The following is a 12,893-nucleotide window of genomic DNA, read 5'->3' as shown; positions in this document are numbered from 1 at the left end:
TGATCATTTAAGAGTGTTTACAGCGAGGGAATAGTTTGAGATATGATAGAACACATTATCCCATCATTGTGAGTTTTTAATACCATGTTTGTTAACTAGTGAGAAAAAATCACATGGAGAGAACATAGAAAAATAATCCAATGTAGAGAATAAAAAAACAAGAAAAAACAAAAACAAAATTTGTAAAAAAATTCATAAAACAAATATTATATACTTTTAAATTTTGTATTTGTAATTTAACTTTAAAAAACAAAAAAAAATTAGTAAGAAAAATTCATAAAACAAATATTATATACTTTTAAATTTTATATTTGTAATCTAACTTAAAAAATTAACATACTCGTAGAGGAGCTAATTTATTTGCAGATATTTCCTGGTACCTAAAGCCATCACTTATATTTTATTAATTTATAAATAATTTATATTTTATTAATTTATAAGTAAATAAACAATTAACACTGTAAATTGTTACACAATTAATGCTATATAAAAAAGGTTAAAATTTTATCTATGATTTAGTATTAATGTTTTAACATGGTCTACGATGAAGCCATTATCACCTAAATCAATTTAAACTATTTATGATTTAATATTCAATAATCCAACAAAACTACAATGAACATCTTCCATGAGCTTATCATCTTTATAACGTATATCGCTTCAGCTGAGATTCAAGTGTGTTGATTTTGTTCCATAACTATGGGTTATCGCTCTGTATAATTTTATTGGTATTAACGTGATGTCGGAGAATTTTTATGATGAGATAAGAAAAATGCTCTGATTGAAGGATGGTAATGTATTTATAGAAATCATTGGAAAAAATCATTTGGGTAAGAGGATTTTCAGGATTTCAATGGAAATCTGGATGTGGGATGCGATGTTACGATGTGGGTCGAAGAGATTGAGCTCTTTCTTTTTCTGGATTATGGGATTTGAATGCAGAAATTGTTTCTATGGATGATAAGTTATGAGATTGAGGATTGTGGTCTTTGAATGCAGAAATTGTTTCTCTGGATGATAAACTTGTGCTTTTTTTATAAACAGTTGTGGGGATTCTCCTAAGTTTTTATTGATTTCTCTTTTCATTCTTGTCATTCTCAACCCCATTATCATATCAATGTTGGGGATGAGAAAGACAAGGATGGCATCAGTGAGGGCTCAATGTCTTTGTTGTCGTCAGAGTCCAGGTGGGTTGATGGCAGTGAAATGGAAGGGGAATCCCCAAGGTGGTTTGTTAACGATGATCAGACAAGACACGAAATGAGGCGTGGGCTCATTCTGAAGACCAAGTGAGTGGACTCCTTTGATGTGGAGGCCATCGAGGTGCCTAGTGTTCATATGGGCCATGATAAGGACCTTTCATTAAGATGGACGCTTGATTTGGCATTCCAAACACTTGGAGTGGTCTATGGTGATATGGATACCAACCCCTTGTATGTTTTGACTAGTGTATTCATCCAAGCTCATACCAAAGGAGAGGAAGATGTTTTGGGTGCATTAGCTTTAGTGATGTACACAATAGCCCTCATCCCTTTGGCTAAATATGTGTTCATTATACTCAAAGCCAATGACAATGGTGAAGGGGGGACATTTTCCTTGTACTCTTTGATTTGCATATATGCAAAGGTCAATCTACTCCCCAACCAACAACCATCAAATGAAAAAAATTCCAGTTTCAAGCTCAAGTTGCCCACCCCGGAACTGGAAAGATGATTAAGAATCAAAGAAAGCCTTCAAAGAGTACAAAATTGAAGACCCTATTGCTACTCTTGTTTCTCATGGGTACTTCCATGGTAATTGGGGATGGCATACTTACACCTGCAATATCAGTCATGTCTGTTGTGAGTGGCCTGCAAGATGAAATATCTAGCTTTACGGAAGACACAGTGGTCATTGTCTCAATCATATTCCTGGTGATCTTGTTCAGCATAAAACAGTTTGGTACAAGCAAAGTAGGCATGACATTTTCTCCAACACTCATGATATGGTTTTTCTCTATTGGTTCTATTGGACTTTACAATATTATTTAACATGACATGACAATTTTAAGGCCATTCAATCCTGTTTATATCTATTACTTGTTCAAGAGGAACACTATCAAAGCATGGATGTCCCTAGGAGGTTGCGTGTTATGCATAATAGGAGCTGAAGCTATGTTTTCTGATTTGGGTCACTTCTCAATAAGATCCATCCAGATAGCCTTCATATGTGTAGTATTCCCATGCCTACTATTGGCTTACATGGATCAAGTTGCATAACTTATGAAGCATCCCTCTGTGGTGGAGAAGGTATTCTATGCTTCAATTCCAAATGGTTTTATCTGGCCAGTCTTCGTGATAGCTACTGTTGTTCCCATGATTGCAAGCCAGGCAATGATCTTGGCAACAATTTCATATATTAAAATGTCCATGGCCCTAGGATGCTTTCCCAGATTGAAAATAATTCACACATCCCGACGATTCAGGGGTCATATCTACATTCTTTTCATCAACTGGGTTCTAATGATAATGTGTGTCTTGTTATGTGACTATTTTAGGAGCACGGCCGAGATATCAAATGCATATGGCATTGCAAAGGTAGGGATGATGATGGTGACTACAAGCCTAGTGACTCTTGTCATGGTTCTTATATGGGCAAAAAATATATTCCTTGCGATTGGATTTCTTGTTCTATTTGGATCAATTGAGCTGATTTATTTTTCTGCAGTTTTGATGAAAGTGGGGGAAAATGGTTGGATAAATGGTTTTTTCCACCTACTTCCTTCTTGTGATGTACATTTGGAACTATGGAAGTGTTCTGAATTATCAGGAGTTGTATATCTTGTTGGTCACGAAGATGTCAAGGCTAGAAAGGATTCATGGTTTCTTAAGAAACTGGTTATAATCTACTTCTATGCTTTCATGAGGGCAAACTATAGGGCAGGCCCTGTAAGCCTCAGTGTACTTCACACCAATCTCTTGCAAGTTAGCATGACATATACTATCTAACTTGAAGGTTTCCATGAATCAGACATGTTGAATGTTTTTCAAGGACCAAGTCACAACATCAATATGGTGATGGATAACAAAGATTTCTTTGAAGGTGGCGGAGATGAAGTGAATTTTAATGTGAAGTTAATAATCATAAGTTTTACTGTCAACCAAGATCTTCATTACTTATTCCTTGATTTGTTTGATAGAGAACAATAGCCATTCCTACTATTAACCACTGATATTTATGAACAAAAACACCATTCTTTTTTCAATGAAGTTGATAGGTGGTATTTTATATGCATGGTTAAGCCTAAGATAAATCGTGTTTTCTACATAGGAAAGTTATATTATGTTATATCCATGAAGATGAGAGGAAGATGACATTGCATGTTTCCTCATATAGCTAACCATTGCTCAATAAATTTGGATGCTTCTCCACCTCATTCATTACATCATTGCTTAAGAACCTTGGATGCTTCTCCATTTTTTTTGACATCATGTATTGATTATGTTGTTGATGGAGGTTTTACACTAGGTTTTTCAACATTGAGCTTACTAGTACGAATCTTACTAGGGCTTGCACCACCGGGGTTATTAGTAAGAATCTCATGAGGTTTGCATAGCCATGATTATTAGAATCAAAATAGTAGGATTTGCACTAAAAGACAATTCATAGAGCTTTCCTGCTGGCGAGAAAATCACAAGTTCAACTTCTGCAGTGCAGAGCACCGAGAGCTCGTAAGCTTTCTTCAGAAATCCACCTACGTTTGGAAAATGTAGCCTGCCTGCTGGCGATGTTCTCAATCCTCTTCCTCTGCATCTTTCCCCTCACTATTCTTGTATGTCCTCTTTCGTTTTTCCCTCCAAACAAACCCTCTCAAATCGAGAAAGCAGAACAACTCACTCGATGAGAATCCAATTATCGCTTCTAACGATAACCCAATACGATACCAGAAGTGATCACACAAAACCTCATTGACTCTTCATTTGTTTGGAAAAGAGCCAAGCATATACTTCTGACAAGGGTTTCCGTCTCAAGTCTGGCTCGCAGGACATCGCTTAGTCAATTGCGAGAAAAGTTTTCTACCTGGCTATCACATATGGTCTGTCACACTATATATTAAAATCACAGACAATCCTTTCTCGGAGTGGACAATCCATTTGAATGCATTGATCAATGCTTTGTGCAATGCTGGTAGAGTGGACCATGCAAGGAACTATCTAATGGAGATGAAAAATTTTAAATCCTGATATAGTTTGCTATGGGACATTCATTGGAGGCCTATGCAAGTTAGGTATGGTGGATGAGACAGTGAATCAACTGGAGATAATGATCAGAAAGGGTCTGTCACCCACATATGCTCTGTACTCTTCACTCATCAAAGCTTGCTGCAAATCAAAGAAAGTTCAAGCTGCTGCCCAGATACTGAACCAAATGCTTAGGGAACGTGTTGTTCCAAGTTATGCAAGTTTTATCTATGGCATGCATCATCTTGGGAAGGTAGGAAAAAAAATTGAGGCATAAAAAGTTCTTGAGGAAGTGATAGATTGTAAATTCTCTGTACATGTTAAAGTATACACAGAAGTAATGTCTGCTCTATTTCAGGCCAGTGAAGTGGAAAAATCATTACAATTAGAAGACAAAATAATTAGAAGAGGTTGTGAAACTGACTTTTTGACTCTGTAAAACAATGTTTCTCTAAGGGAAAAATTGATGAGGTATCCAAGCTTTTAGAAGGCATAAACCAAAGATATCTGGTACCAGGTATTACATTATGAAAAAATTAAAATGGTCAAATTTATTGTTTTTCCAAGGAGACCACTCTTGCTTGAAGGAATGGAGAGGGCTCTGCTCGTAAGAAAATACTGAACCAAGACCATTGTCAAAAAATGTTGGACCAAGAGTATTGTTAAATGCAATGTTTCTTAGTTGCATGAAAATTTAATTGTCCAGAATTTAATTTTGGACTTTTTGCTGGCAAAATTTCATATAAAGGTATGCCCTTTTGCCTTATAACGTGATGATTTTAGTGAAAATGGAGGAAGGGAATCAATTTCAGGGAATCAACTGAAGTTAAAAAATATTAGATTATCAATTATAATCCATAGGAAGGGAGGAAAATAAAGGTTATGGTTGTGCTTAGCCTAAAACATTTGCCTCTCATTTGAGAACTTTGCAAAAACTCAACTTTATTTCTCAATCTATAAACACAACTCTAAGTTTACATCTCAGTTTATATGTAAAGATTTGGTTTAAAGAAAATCTAGAAATAAGAATAATCAAATCCAGAACTAAGAATTTGAAGCATTATTATTGTGGCAGAGCAAGGGAACTAAAATTTGAGTGCGTGGGAACAAAGTGGGATCTAGAACATGGAAAACTCACCAGAAAAAAATAGCAAATATTGTGGAAAGCGGAAAAGAGGAAAAAGAGCATCATTCCTTTGTTAATTCTCATACAGAATACAAATTAGATGCATGGTGTGAAGGAAAATGAAATTTACAGGTTTGTGGTTGAAATTTATTGGTGTATCTGTACGTATGGCTCCAAATCATTTGTAGGTATCATAGATGTAATTATGGGTAAGGCCATATTTAATTTGATTTATTTGAAACTAGGTTTGTGGTTAATTCCAACCTAGGAAAACTTGATATGTAGGTTCAATAACCTTCTTGTGTTGTATGCCCTCATTGTGTAGGCTCAATAACCCTCTTGCTGTGTGTGCCCTTGTTATGTGGGCCAATAACCCCTTTTGAGAGGATGCCTCATTCGAGTTCAACTCGAGCTCTCATTTGTCTCGTCTCATCTTGTGGTTGGAATTTTCCCACACTCTTGCATCTATGTTTTAACTTTTCAGCACAATTGTACTTGGGTTTTGCTCTCTCTGGTGCACTTTTGAGGAGGCTATTTCAATATTTTGGGTGAGATTTGATTCCATCACTTCTCTCATTGACCCTTGTAAATATCAATGGTCGTAGGTTATGTAACAAATTCACATGCTTTCATAACTTCCAGTGTTGTAAGTTGCAGCTGCAATAGCAGTTCATTGCGGCACCATAGGTTTTGGTATCAAGTTCTTCTGGATTATCTGCGATTAAATCCATTTCTGGTCATTATTTCAAACCTTCTATCAACAATTCATTTTCAGGACAAGACAATGTCAAGGAAATTAACACGCCTCTCTACTGTTATTTATATTAATATTTATTCAACTATCGTTGGTTGAATGACTATCAACTTTTCCATAGAATTCATCACCTCATAACTCCTTCAGAAACCATTATATTCATCTTGTTCTTAACAGAAACAACCCCCCAATTTTAAGAGTTGTTATCAAGCGCTGGGAGCTATTTCCACAAATGCAACATTTTGGCAAACATTTCTTTATCCACCCAGGACACACACATTCATTTATCCATTTAAGGCATGTTCACATTCAACAACATTCCAAGAAAAATACAGTGAAACATGGCATGTAAACTAATGCAGCCTTGCAGGTACACACATATCTATTACTCTTTCATATTCACAAACTTAACCTATGAATTGCTCGTCTTTATATTCATCAACTTTCAAACTTAATAAATAAAATCAGCCCAAGACAGACTAAGAGTAAGACCTAAGAACTATAATTATCATGGACACCATAAATAACATGCACAAACCAAAGAGGGCCTACAAGGCATAGCACTAAAACCATTGATGATGTTAATAATAGAGTGCGTGAGGATGCCATCACATCATACCAAGAACTTCCAGATCAGAAAAACTTAATAAATAAAATCAGCCTAAGACAATGACTAAGACTAAGACCTAAGAACTGTAATTATCATGGACACCATAAATAACAAACACAAACCAAAGAGGGCTTACAAGGCATAACACTAAAACCATTGATGATGTTAATAACAGAGTGCAGGAGGATGCTATCGCATCATACCGAGAACCTCCAGATTGGCAAAACTTTGGGCACATGTAATGCCTTATAAACCACTTCGTCCATACACACATAATTAGGAGGGGAGTCTTAATGTGGAATCAGATCCCAACATAAGGATAAGCCACTATATGGATGTGGAATCAGATGTCCAACCATGGATACTTAAGATAAATCCATATGAGGTTTTAGTAGTAAACTTTTCATTCCAACTGCATCACACGCTCGATCAAAGTGTGTCTACGAAGAACCCATGTGACCAGCTTCTGAGGATGGTTAAGTCTCTCAACCCTAAAGTAGTCACAGTAGCAAAACAAGAGGTTAACACTAATAATACACCTTTCATCCCCTGGTCCATGGAAGCATTAAACTATTACTCATCAGTGTTTGAGTCGCTAGATACTACAATTAAAAGGGATAGAAGAAATCATATGAATGTTGAAAAACAATGCCTTGCCTGAGACACAGTGAACATAATTGCTTGTGAGGGAGAAGAAAGGATTGAGAGATATGAAGTTACAAGAAAATGGAGAGCTAGAGTGACTATGGCAGGATTTAGTGTATATCATCTCAGTGCTAATGTTAAGGACACCGTTAAATCTTTGCTCTGTTAATCATATTGCAATAGCTATAAGACTAAGGAAGAAGGAGGAGCTATGTATTTACTATTTTGGATGGTTGGACAAAATTCTCATTGCAACATCTGCTTGGCATTGAGAGGCAAGGACTATAAGAATGTTCTTGTACAAGAATTTCTTACAATTTATCAATACCATTGTTGAAACTGCATGTGAATTTCATGTGTGTCAGGGAAGAGTTCAGAAACCTAACACAATAACTTATTATAGGGGTAAAAGACAAAACTAATTTAAGGAAACAATGGTTTTTACCTGTCCTGTTCAACCAGGGATAATAGTGATAGTTATTCGTTTGTATTTTGCTTCCTTATCCAGGTAGACAGGAAAATGCTAAGGCTTGCTAAAATCAGTGATATGCCTGCGGGTAATTGGATAGAGATAGTTACTATTTAACTTTCAAGAACTTATGCTTCACTAGCTAAAAAGTTTTGGATTTTTTTTTCTTATGACCTTGAGTACAGAGTCTCATAATCAACTAGATGAAAAATCAAGTCTATCTTTCAAATGCTTGAACCAGGACTATATCACAGATATTACAACAATAAAAGAAATAATTCCAGTCTATAGAAAGGTAGCATAGTAATAACATACTTGAGTTTTCGGGGTGCTTCAAACAATCTCGTCCTAAAGATAGGATTCCAGGTTGTTTGCATATTTTAATTGGTGAGGTTGGCTCTAATTTTGGAACTTGGTTGGCTCTGCTACAGGTATCATTTTGCACCAAATCTTCCCCAAGCCTTTTTCATGGACTCAATAAAGGACTCTCATTTTCTGCATCCTTCATATGAGTAAACCTTCGACCCAGCACTGACTTTCAATACAAACTTTCAAAGAGAGAAACTGGCAGTTTGGAGCAGGTTACAAGACCTCCTTCTATAATGAACAGAGATGACCCCGGAATGTGGCAAAAGTTCTCCCCTTCAGCCGGTGCTAAAGAAAACAAAGAGCTTCCCTTTGAAATCTCTAACGGCGTGCTTGGATGGCCTAATCTGACCAAAACTACAAAAATGTACCATGAGTTTTCCTCTACGTTGTTATATTGTGAAGGATAGTGTTTCCCGCAATTACTAACCGTTCCAATAGCCCCTGCTTCCTGATCCATTAGTTTTAACTTCTTCAGACACTAAAGAGCATTAACGATTCTATTCCATTGCACAAAGATGAGCTAGAAGGGAAAACCCTTCGGAGCATAGTATTTCATGTTGAGGTATCAAATTCTTGGTTCCATGCAAATAGAAACCGCATGAAGATATCTACGAACCACTTGAACATCAAATATGTTTAGTCTCAAAACTCTGAAGTAAATTTGTAAAGAATGTAGCATTAGATTTCTTGGCTTAGTGAATTCCTTAATGTTCTATCCTATTTGTTAGTCTTAAAATCCTCACGAAAACCTGTAAAGATTGTGGCATTGTGTACGCTTAGCCTCTAAAAGCCCTAGCTTTCTATCTTCTTTTGTGTAATTTGAATAGAACACCATCAAATACCAGAATTATCAATTCCCATTCTCCAAAAACTTTGAAATGTGTGGAACTGAGACAGAAATCATTCAATCAAACCACTCGAAATGCATCTGAATGCTGATCCATTAACTCAAAGAACTTCTTCCCAAACTCTGTCGTTTTTTAAACAAAATTTTGAGCACAACCTTGTCTAGTCCATTTATAGAGAGCGTTAGTTTATGAAATCTTGCCTGTAAGCCAAAATAGAGTCAAAATTTTCCATTGAAAGCTCAGAATAACTGAACCAGAAAGAACCCTTGTGAAATTTGCTGCTTAAAACATTGTTTTGAGCACGGCCTCTTTCGTCAGATTTAGTTTGGATAATACGGTAGCTTATTTAATGAAATATTTCCAGAAAGTCGAAATATGGCAAATTTTTCCAATCAAGAACTCTAAATAATTTCATTAGGACAAAGCGTAGAGGATTCATGACGGCGACAAGAAAATAATGGTGCTTTGCAATTTTAACACTCTCTTGCAGAAAAATACCTTTTCTGAACTCATTTTGACCACGAAGAAACGCAGATGAACTGTTGGAAGTCGTGCAGAGAGAGACTGGTGGCTCGTGGATCAATTCTGGGGCAATGTTTATGCAATTGCAAACCATGATTGTTCAAATGCGAGCTCTGAGTTCGTTGAGAGGGATACGCACAATGGTGCCAAACTACCAAGAGGATTTGAATTTAAAGGCGGGATAGAATATCTACTGTCCGATCATGTCATCAACGGCCATATATTTGTGTTTCAGTAAAATGGATTTTCAAAGAATTTGAAATATTATACATTTTATTATTTAAGCTGAATAATAGTTTTACTTGGAAAAATAATTGGGCACATCAAATAAAATATTGATGCGACGGACATAGAACTCCGAAACAATAATGCACCCTTCTCTAGCTGATGTGTCAGTGCTTTCTTTGAAGTAAAACTTAAAGAATTTGAAATATTATATATTTTATTATTTAAGCTGAATAATTTTTTTACTTGGAAAAATAATTGGGCACATCAAATAAAATAATGATGCCACATCCGGACATAGAACGAAACAATAATGCACTTTTTTCTAGCTGATGTGTCAGTGCTTTCTTTGAAGTATTATGAGAGTCCTAGGCTTTGTAGATGGATAGAATTTAAGAAGACAAAGGAATGAGCCTAAACCTAAGTGTGTGGGATAATAATGGTTTATCTCAATTTTTTGAGCCACAAAATTGATATAAATTAAGATTCTACATAAATCAATTAAGTAATTATTCATTATTAAATTGGGATTTTATATAAATTAATTGATTATTTATTAATGTTAATTTCATTTTATAATTTTATAGTAATTTTTAATAGATTTTTGTTAAAGATAATTATTTGAGCTATTATTGTATCAAGATTTTTGTTGTGTCTTTTATTATTATATTTTAATCCACTTTAAACATGCTCAGAATATGTTTTCATCTTCATTTGTGGAGATTATCTACTTGCATATTCAAAAAGTTTTGATGTAGTTTTTGCTTTACAAAATGACTATTGTGATTGTGATGGTGAGAAATTATTCTATAAATAGTGTTAAGGGTTATTTAGAATAAATGAGAAATTCTTTTTGAATATATAAGACTAATCTTTGAGAGAATAGATATATATTCCCTAATTATCACATAAACAAGGGGTTAATCTTGCCTTTAGTGCTTTATCTCTGTGGAATTTCGCTAAACAAAGGAAATAGCTCCTCTTGTGTGACTTCGATTGTCCCTCCCTCTTACAGGATTGCAAAGCATTAAGAATTGAATCTTCTTTATTTTAAAGATGTAGTCTTGTCGAATATACCAAAAACATAGTAGGATTCTTTCATTATTGACAAAATCAAGTACATGTGCAAAGGAAGTATTCATCTATGGATGGTTAACAAGTTCATTAATAACTACAAACAAACGCTTCAAACTATGTATTTAATGATCTCTAGTCATCATCTAAAGAGTTCAAGAATCAAATCAATTCCAACCTAAGTTCTAAGTATATGGTAAACCTCTACTCTAGAGGTTCTATTATTGTAAAATTTCACAACTATGGAAGTTGTGGCAAGGTCTCGAAGGAGGGACTTTCTTTTTGGGGAAAAACTAACCTTTTTTCAAAAGATAGTTTCTATAATTGAATCCACCTTCAATGTCCATTTCTTCAGCCCCACTCTGGATTTGAATATTGAATCTCCCCCTACTTATTTTGGGATGAGATGATATTTCAAAAGCCAACATAAATATATTAGGGACATACAACAATATACAAACCAAGCAAGGAAGGGTATACATACATGTGTTAGAATTTGAATTGAAGTTGACTTGAGCAAAGGTATAACAATGCATATTTAATTAAATATTGGTGATTTTAACAACCACGTCCATTAGAATAAAATAATGATACTTTATGTGTATCTATGTGCAAAGACAAAATACTTGAAAGGCACCTTACCAACAACAAAGGTCATTATAAGAAAAATGGAATAATAACAAGTTGATGGGTGGTATGATTGAATGAAGAATCAAAGGGCAAGAAAGAAGAGACATCCAAGTTTAGTCCTAATAAAAGATTTTATGGCCCCTTCCAAGGAGTGTGTTATTAAGAGGGACACAAACATGATCATGGAGTTTGTGCTAAAGTCTTATGGGAGAAATAGGAAGCATGTGAATGAGATCTTACGGATTTCAAAAGAGAAATCATGTTATTCAATCCAATAGAAGCAAGGGGATTGGTGCTACTTGAGACTCCATAAGCTCTAAATCAATTGGTTGAAAGCAAGAAGCCTAAAAGATAAATGCAAGGAAAGGAATACCCATCTATGTACAAATCTGCAATAGTTAAATTCAAAATTATAGTGTTTCCATATAGACAATGTTAGGTCCCTATAATACTAGTGATTCCCCTATTACTATTGTCATTGTAGCCCTTATTGTTATTGTTGTGCCCTTATTATTATTTTTGTGCCCTTATATTATTATTGTTATGTCGACTTTGATTATATTGTGACCCCTTAGACTCCTATATATAGAAAGGAGGTTTTGTCATTTGTATCATCCAATAATTGTTCATTTGTGTAATGTAAAGGAGGTTTCCCCCTCGAAGAGGCTGATTTCTAAGTTGTTGATCTATCTTTTCTATCTTTTTGTGAGTTGGTTTCATAACAGACAACCTAGGTTCGAACCCTAAAAAGTGTAGGGCCTTTGTGAGTGTTTGTGAGGGAATGTGTTTGACATCACATAATTGGTCTCCCTTCATCATCAAAGAGACATGTGTCCCAAAAGTCAATTTGGTTTAAGTGGATGTTAATATGATACATTGTATATTGTCTGAGGGTAGTAGCACAATTGGAAAAAAGCATGTCGGCAAGCCCTTGTGTATCCAAGTGATCGAAAGTTCAATCCCCCAGACATGTCTCACCAATTGAACTTAAAAAAAATATGATACATTGTATATTGCAAAGCCATTAAGTTAAGTAATGACCTTGGCTAACCCAAATATTTAATTATAATTTAAGCTCAAACACAACATTAGAAATGAAACCTTCACTCTAGATCTAAGGATATAGGGGTCAACATTGGATATTGGATACGAGACAAGGTGATCAAATGTATCTCTTGGACTAGCATTTTTTACAAAGGAATACAAATTTTAATGCTTATATTAACATGTATGTATAATATAATAATGAAATGGTCACTCTTTAGTTCATGGAGAAAAGTGTTGGTGTGGAAGGAAATCTCGAGGGATGTGTCACTATAGTCATAAAAATTGCATTTATTGTGGCACATGGAGAACTTATTAATTGGGTGTAGCTTTAACAATGGATAGGAGTGTTATCCT

The 12,893-nt window shown here is 35.0% G+C and overlaps 1 pseudogene; it reads left to right on the top strand.

The window, feature by feature from the left end:
- Positions 1-1,161: 1,161 nt before the first annotated feature.
- Positions 1,162-2,883, top strand: LOC149202431 (putative potassium transporter 12 pseudogene; annotated as a pseudogene).
- The last annotated feature ends 10,010 nt before the right edge of the window (positions 2,884-12,893 follow it).

The sequence above is a fragment of the Pinus tabuliformis genome, chromosome 2_1 (genome assembly GCF_031772625.1).
Source record: "Pinus tabuliformis cultivar Carrire ecotype Pingquan chromosome 2_1, CPIR1, whole genome shotgun sequence".
Lineage (NCBI taxonomy): Eukaryota > Viridiplantae > Streptophyta > Pinopsida > Pinales > Pinaceae > Pinus > Pinus tabuliformis.
This window is presented reverse-complemented; position numbering and strand designations above follow the sequence as displayed.